Genomic DNA, 8266 nt, shown 5'->3' with positions numbered 1-8266 from the left:
AATCTGCCGGTTATTTTGGGACGTGATTTCTTAGACTTATTTAACATCAAATTAATATATAAGTGAAAAAAACAATTGTTGTCAGGTAACGATATCCGCGCAATTGTCAACAAGCAAACAAATATTACTAATGCATTCAATGTACCAAATGTTTCGGCATCTGTATCTGTATGCAATATTAAGACTAGTAACCCCTTATGCAGTATGGTACCTGTTGATACTGACATTCCAGATATTGTTAGTATAGATTCGGATATAGCAACAGATAATAACTGTCTTGATATAAATCCTAAACTTTCAAGGAAATAATATAATTGCATGAAACTATTAATTGAGAATAGCTATGTTAAGAACGACGTTGAGGTCGAACCACTTAAATACCACATGAAAATTCATCTGACAACAGATGTGCCGTTCCAATGTGCTCCTCGACGTCTGTCTTATGCTGAAAGAAATAACGTGCAATCAATAGTAAATGAATTGCAGACGGAAGGAATAATAAGACCAAGCAATTCGCCATACGCCTCCGCTATAGTCCTGGTACGAAAGAAAACGGAAAAACTCGTATGTATGTGGATTATCGACCTCTAAATAAAATAACTGTTAGGGACAACTACCCATTGCCCCTTATTGACGATTGCATCGGGTTCTTAGAAAATAAAAAATATTTCTCCATACTAGACTTAAAAAGCCGGTTTCACCAAGTAGAAATGTCACCCGAATCCATTCCATACACTGCCTTTGTGACCCCTAATGAGCAATACGAATATTTGAAAATGCCGTTCGGTTTAAAAAATGCCCCTGCCGTATTCCAATGATTTATTAATATAGTGTTCCGAGATTTAGTAGACCGTAGAGCAGTAATAATATACATGGATGACATTGTTATCGCTACAGTCGATTTTGAAGAGCACAGGACCCTATTGAAACCCGTTTTGGAAAGATTGTCTTTGAGAGGACTAAAACCTAACCTAGATAAAAGCAAATTTGGATACCGGGAAATTGATTATCTCGGGTATGAAGTGACCCAATCGGGAATCCGGCCAAACGGATCCCATATCCGAAGCATCGGTAACTTCCCAATACCTAACAATAACAATCAAAAGCAGCTGCAGTCTTGTATAGGATTATTTTCATATTTTCGACGTTTTGTGCCACCATTTTCTCAGATTACTAAACCCCTACAGAATCTGCTGAAAAGAAACACTGACTTTAATTTTGATGAAAACTGCCTTAATGCCTTTAATGAATTGAAGAATCGCCTGACTAATAACCCAGTATTAGCTATTTATCACCGAGGAAAGGAAACTGAGTTACATTGTGACGCAAGTTCCATTGGATTTGGTGCAGTTCTCTGACAGCGACAGGATGACAAAAAATTTCACCCTATATCTTACTTTTAAAAACTGCTTCCAGTGCCGAATCCAGATACTATAGCTTTGAGCTTGAAACTCTAGCAATAATTTATGCCCTAAGGAGATTTAGAACCTATCTTGAGGGTATGCAGTTCAAAATTATTACAGATTGTAATTCGTTAACCATGACTCTTGAAAAGAAACAACTTAACCCTAGAATTGATAAATGGGCTCTCGAACTTGAGAACTATAACTATAAAATACAACATAAGATGGGTACGTCTATGGCACATGTCGATGATCTGAGTAGAGCGCAAATTGAACACGTCCTTAACATTGAGGAAGTTGAATTTCAAGTTCAGATCGCCCAGGAACGCGATGAAAATATAAGTATTCTTCGAAACCGTCTTGAACATGGTACAGTGAAGGACCATGAGCTGATTGACGGCCTTGTATACAAATGCAAGCCTAAGGAAAATGTTGTTTATTCCGGGCGAAATGGAATCTAATATAATACGGCTGATTCACGAAAAATTAGGTCACCAGTCAATCGATAAGACTATTGAGAACCTAGTAACGTATTACTGGTTTCCCAGTATGCGAACGGAGGTAGAAATATTTATCCGAAATTGCTGGAAATGCCTTATGTATGCTACCCCTACTCGCTCCAAGGAGAGGAATTTATATCCCATCCCTAAATTTCCCTTGCCGTCCGATGCGCTCCATATTGACCACTTCGGTCCCCTGCCGTCTATAAATTCAAAACGAAAACATATTCTAGTTGTGGTCGACGCTTTTACCAAATTTGTGGAAATGTACCCAACTAATTCGACCAGCACACGAGAATCAACTCGTGCACTCGAAAAATATTTCAGCTATTATAGCCGACCTAGACGGATCATTAGTGATCGTGGTACGTGCTTTACATCCCTAGAGTTTAGTGATTTTACGTCTAAGCGAAATATCGCTCACGTGAAAGTAGCCACCGCCTCTCCTCAAGCGAATGGCCAAGTAGAGCGGGTTAATAGAACCCTCAAAACGATGTTAGGTAAAATTACCGATCCGATTAACCATGCCGACTGGTGTAAGAAATTACAAGAAGTAGAATATGCTGTTAATAATTCCATATATAGCACGTGTCGAGATACTCCTAGCCGACGTTTGTTTGGAGTTGAACAATGGGGTTGTATAGTCGATGAGCTTACTGAATATTTTCAAGAAAAGTTATGTCCTGGTGATGATCGAAATTTAGCATAAATTCGTGCACAAGCATCAGCCGCTATCAAATCTAGACAGAATTACGACTCGAAACGACAGCTCGAGGATGGAACTAGTTGTAAGAAATATGAGGTAGGCGATTATGTGAGGATAATAAATATAGATACGACTGCCGGAGTCCATAAGAAATTTATACCTAAATACAACGGACCGTAGGCTATTCATAAAGCCTTAGGGAATGATCGATATATCGTCCGCGATATTGATAACTGTCAGTTGACACAGCTACCATATGACGGGGTTGTGGAAGCTCACCGCATCCAACGGTGGCTAGAAAAACCTAATCACTTTAAGGATGGAGGTTCTGAAGTAGATCTTTTAGAAATTAGTTAGACATGCATATGTAAACAAAAAACACATATATCTACGATCGAGGCCGATCTCTTGGTAGATTGGCCGAGTTGTCAACCCATTGGCGCATAATCATAGTCAAAATAAAATAGGTTTTAAATTTAGTTTCAGCTTTTTTGACAGATAGCTCATAGAAAATTATGTCAAAAGCTGCAACTAAATTTAAAATCTATTTTATTTTGACTAGGATTATGCGCCATTATGTACATGTAGCTCAAGTTATTAGAAGCAACCCTATTGTAAATATTGTAAAACTATCGATATGAAAATAGAGGCAACCTTGACAATAAATATGGTGGCCAGCACTTCAGCATATAAAGACTAGAAAAGTCGTGTTTCAACTTAATCATTAAATATCGTATAAAATAATTGAAATACCTAACCAATTTACAACTTGCTTTTTAATTTTTATTTGTTTTCTTGTGATTATCTGGCCCATCCCCCCACCAGTTCCAGACACAACACAAGGCAGAGGGCAACGTAACCTCACTTTCAAACAACCTCACTATATTGAATCAGTTTTTGTTGTTGTTTTGTAGACCACAAGCACAAAATTATGTTCAATTTAATTAATCAGGCGCTAACTTCAGTTAAAAAACTTTTTACACTTTTTCTCTGCTTATTTTCAATTTTGGGAACAATATCGTAGGCACTTTTCCTTTTTCACAATTCACCCATTTACTGTGGACGTGGCGAATGGTCCCCTTTGTTGTTGACGCTGCTGTGGCAAAAAGTCTGAAAAATAAACCCTTTTTGAGATCGCGGGTTCGAATCGAGCTCAAGGCCTAACAATAATTTTTTATCATTATTATTGTTATGATAAATTTTTTCTTAATTGAAAAAATTTTTAAATTAGAATAGAAGAAAGAAAAAATTTTAGACAACTGCCAAAGCTCGTTGTATAGATCCATTTCGGGAACTGCTAAATTCCTTCATCGGCAACGTTTAGGCGCCGCTGCTATAACCATTCAGCCATCACAGCGGTTTTTTGTTTGTCTTCATTAATCCTACTTCTATTCTGTTTCGTGCCAATTGATATTCACAACACTGCGACATCTGTTGCAGAATGGCTGTGAAAATTGGACTTGTTTGTTGGCAATGCCGCCATAGTGTCATAATTTATTGACACTTTTTTTCCCCGTGCTCTGGGATGTATTAACAATTTTTGTTGTTATATCGGCCTACTGATTTTAAGATCGCGGGTTCGAATCGAGCTCAAGGCCTAACAATAATTTTTTATCATTATTATTGTTATGATAAATTTTTTCTTAATTGAAAAAATTTTTAAATTAGAATAGAAGAAAGAAAAAATTTTAGACAACTGCCAAAGCTCGTTGTATAGATCCATTTCGGGAACTGCTAAATTCCTTCATCGGCAACGTTTAGGCGCCGCTGCTATAACCATTCAGCCATCACAGCGGTTTTTTGTTTGTCTTCATTAATCCTACTTCTATTCTGTTTCGTGCCAATTGATATTCACAACACTGCGACATCTGTTGCAGAATGGCTGTGAAAATTGGACTTGTTTGTTGGCAATGCCGCCATAGTGTCATAATTTATTGACACTTTTTTTCCCCGTGCTCTGGGATGTATTAACAATTTTTGTTGTTATATCGGCCTACTGATTTTAAGATCGCGGGTTCGAATCGAGCTCAAGGCCTAACAATAATTTTTTATCATTATTATTGTTATGATAAATTTTTTCTTAATTGAAAAAATTTTTAAATTAGAATAGAAGAAAGAAAAAATTTTAGACAACTGCCAAAGCTCGTTGTATAGATCCATTTCGGGAACTGCTAAATTCCTTCATCGGCAACGTTTAGGCGCCGCTGCTATAACCATTCAGCCATCACAGCGGTTTTTTGTTTGAAAAAATTTTTTCAATTAAGAAAAAATTTATCATAACAATAATAATGATAAAAAATTATTGTTAGGCCTTGAGCCCGATTCGAACCCGCGATCTTAAAATCAGTAGGCCGATATAACAACAAAAATTGTTAAACCCTTTTTGTTGTCGCTGCTCTGATAAAAAATCTAAAATATATAATAAACAGAAGACGTCGAAATCCAAGAGTTTTTTTTATTCACTGCTGGGCCAGTTATCTTAATTCAGAAGATTCGCATTATTCCTAATCGGCAATTATCTCTTTAATACAGCAGGAAGAGTTGCGGTCCTTGTGAAAGAAGGTAAAGTCTGCGTTTGGTTCGCAACTGGGATGTGATGAGGCGTCAGGGGATGACGTTATGGCGATCAGAAAGAAACAAAAAGCTGCATACGCAATCTACATGCGATGTTTAGCGTCTATCTCTGCTGAGGCAGAAATATACTAAAAGAGGAAAAGAAAGTCAACCCTGAGCAAGCATCTCATGGGCACAAGATTCGCCTCCCTGCTTGCGATACGGAAATCTTCAAAGAGGATCATTTCTCTTGGCCAACATTTCGTGATCACGGCCATTTACATAAATATTTCCAACCTGAAAGGGGTGGAAAAGAGAAAACCTAATAGTACCGCGGTACAAATTAAAACCAAGATATATGATAATTCCATAAGTGGTTTTTCGTCAAAGCTCACTATTCTCCATATATCAGTACTGTAGTTGAATCATCATTGGTTGTGATAGTAAGCCAGAGAAGAAAAGCCTTAATAACATTGTCCTGGCTAAAGCTATAAGACATGGCATGAAATCACCAATTGGAACGAAACGGTCATTTTGCACAAAAATATAGAAGAACTAGCTCTGATGAAAACGTTCTCACAAGTTGCTTAAGCTACGAGAAATGCCTTCTACTGTTTTCAACAGCGAAAGTGCAGTTCCAAAACCATTGTTGTTATTATGGTGTGTGGTACGTTTTACAACTTCAAGTGTTAAGACCCAATATATTAACGACGAAAAGGACCATGATTGCCATTTTTAGTACACCAGTAGCTTGGCTCATTAGCATTTCCGCCATGTGGCGAAAGTTATCCTCTAACGTTCCGCGCTGCGAACGCCGTGAACAAGGGTTTCCAAACTAACGAATTTCGAAACGATCCAAGCATGTGGGGTTGTGGGTTTGTGCTCAGAACGTTCACGTTGTAGCTCTTCGAATAAATATTATGCGAAACGTACAGTCTTGCGAAATTCCTGGATCGGCCAAACCCGTCTCTCGATATGTGCCATGGTTAAATTCGTGGTGCGCCAAGAAAACGAACCATGCAAGCCAATTGAAAGAAAAGAAATAAAAATTAATCAATGAAATTAAAGGAAAACTTAACCTACGACATACTTACCTCGTGTTCATCTTTTTGTTAATGAAATGGCGTGTTTCTTCACACGTCAAGTGCTTGTGTAGAATTTCACCCCAGCAATCGCGAAATATCGCTCACGTGAAAGTAGCCACCGCCTCTCCTCAAGCGAATGGCCAAGTAGAGCGGGTTAATAGAACCCTCAAAACGATGTTAGGTAAAATTACCGATCCGATTAACCATGCCGACTGGTGTAAGAAGTTACAAGAAGTAGAATATGCTGTTAATAATTCCATATATAGCACGTGTCGAGATACTCCTAGTTATGTCCTGATGATGATCGAAATTTAGCATAAATTCGTGCACAAGCATCAGCTGCTATCAAATCTAGACAGAATTACGACTCGAAACGACAGCTCGAGGATGGAACTAGTTGTAAGAAATATGAGGTAGGCGATTATGTGAGGATAATAAATATAGATACGACTGCCGGAGTCCATAAGAAATTTATACCTAAATACAACGGACCGTACGCTATTCATAAAGCCTTAGGGAATGATCGATATATCGTCCGCGATACTGATAACTGTCAGTTGACACAGCTACCATATGACGGGGTTGTGGAAGCTCACCGCATCCAACGGTGGCTAGAAAAACCTAATCACTTTAAGGATAGAGGTTCTGAAGTAGATCCTTTAGAAATTAGTTAGACATGCATATGTAAACAAAAAACACATATATCTACGATCGAGGCCGATCTCTTGGTAGATTGGCCGAGTTGTAAACCCATTTGCGCATAATCATAGTCAAAATAAAATAGGTTTTAAATTTAGTTTCAGCTTTTTTGACAGATACCTCATAGAAAATTATGTCAAAAAGCTGCAACTAAATTTAAAATCTATTTTATTTTGACTAGGATTATGCGCCATTATGTACATGTAGCTCAAGTTATTAGAAGCAACCCTATTGTAAATATTGTAAAACTATCGATATGAAAATAGAGGCAACCTTGACAATAACTATGGTGGCCAGCACTTCAGCATATAAAGACTAGAAAAGTCGTGTTTCAACTTAATCATTAAATATCGTATAAAATAATTGAAATACCTAACCAATTTACAACTTGCTTTTTAATTTTTATTTGTTTTCTTGTGATTATCTGGCCCATCCCCCCACCAGTTCCAGACACAACACAAGGCAGAGGGCAACGTAACCTCACTTTCAAACAACCTCACTATATTGAATCAGTTTTTGTTGTTGTTTTGTAGACCACAAGCACAAAATTATGTTCAATTTAATTAATCAGGCGCTAACTTCAGTTAAAAAACTTTTTACACTTTTTCTCTGCTTATTTTCAATTTTGGGAACAATATCGCGCGCACTTTTCCTTTTTCACAATTCACCCATTTACTGTGGACGTGGCGAATGGTCCCCTTTATTGTTGACGCTGCTGTGGCAAAAAGTCTGAAAAATAAACCCTTTTTGTTGTCGCTGCTCTGATAAAAAATCTAAAATATATAATAAACAGAAGACGTCGAAATCCAAGAGTTTTTTTTTATTCACTGCTGGGCCAGTTATCTTAATTCAGAAGATTCGCATTATTCCTAATCGGCAATTATCTCTTTAATACAGCAGGAAGAGTTGCGGTCCTTGTGAAAGAAGGTAAAGTCTGCGTTTGGTTCGCAACTGGGATGTGATGAGGCGTCAGGGGATGACGTTATGGCGATCAGAAAGAAACAAAAAGCTGCATACGCAATCTACATGCGATGTTTAGCGTCTATCTCTGCTGAGGCAGAAATATACTAGAAAGAGGAAACAAAAGTCAACCCTGAGCAAGCATCTCATAGGCACAAGATTCGCCTCCCTGCTTGCGATACGGAAATCTTCAAAGAGGATCATTTCTCTTGGCCAACATTTCGTGACCACGGCCATTTACATAAATATTTCCAACCTGAAAGGGGTGGAAAAGAGAAAACCTAATAGTACCGCGGTACAAATTAAAACCAAGATATATGATAATTCCATAAGTGGTTTTTCGTCAAAGCTCACTATTCT

The sequence above is a fragment of the Eurosta solidaginis genome, chromosome 2 (genome assembly GCF_040869045.1).
Source record: "Eurosta solidaginis isolate ZX-2024a chromosome 2, ASM4086904v1, whole genome shotgun sequence".
NCBI lineage: Eukaryota > Metazoa > Arthropoda > Insecta > Diptera > Tephritidae > Eurosta > Eurosta solidaginis.
Note: the sequence above shows the minus strand (reverse complement) of the source record.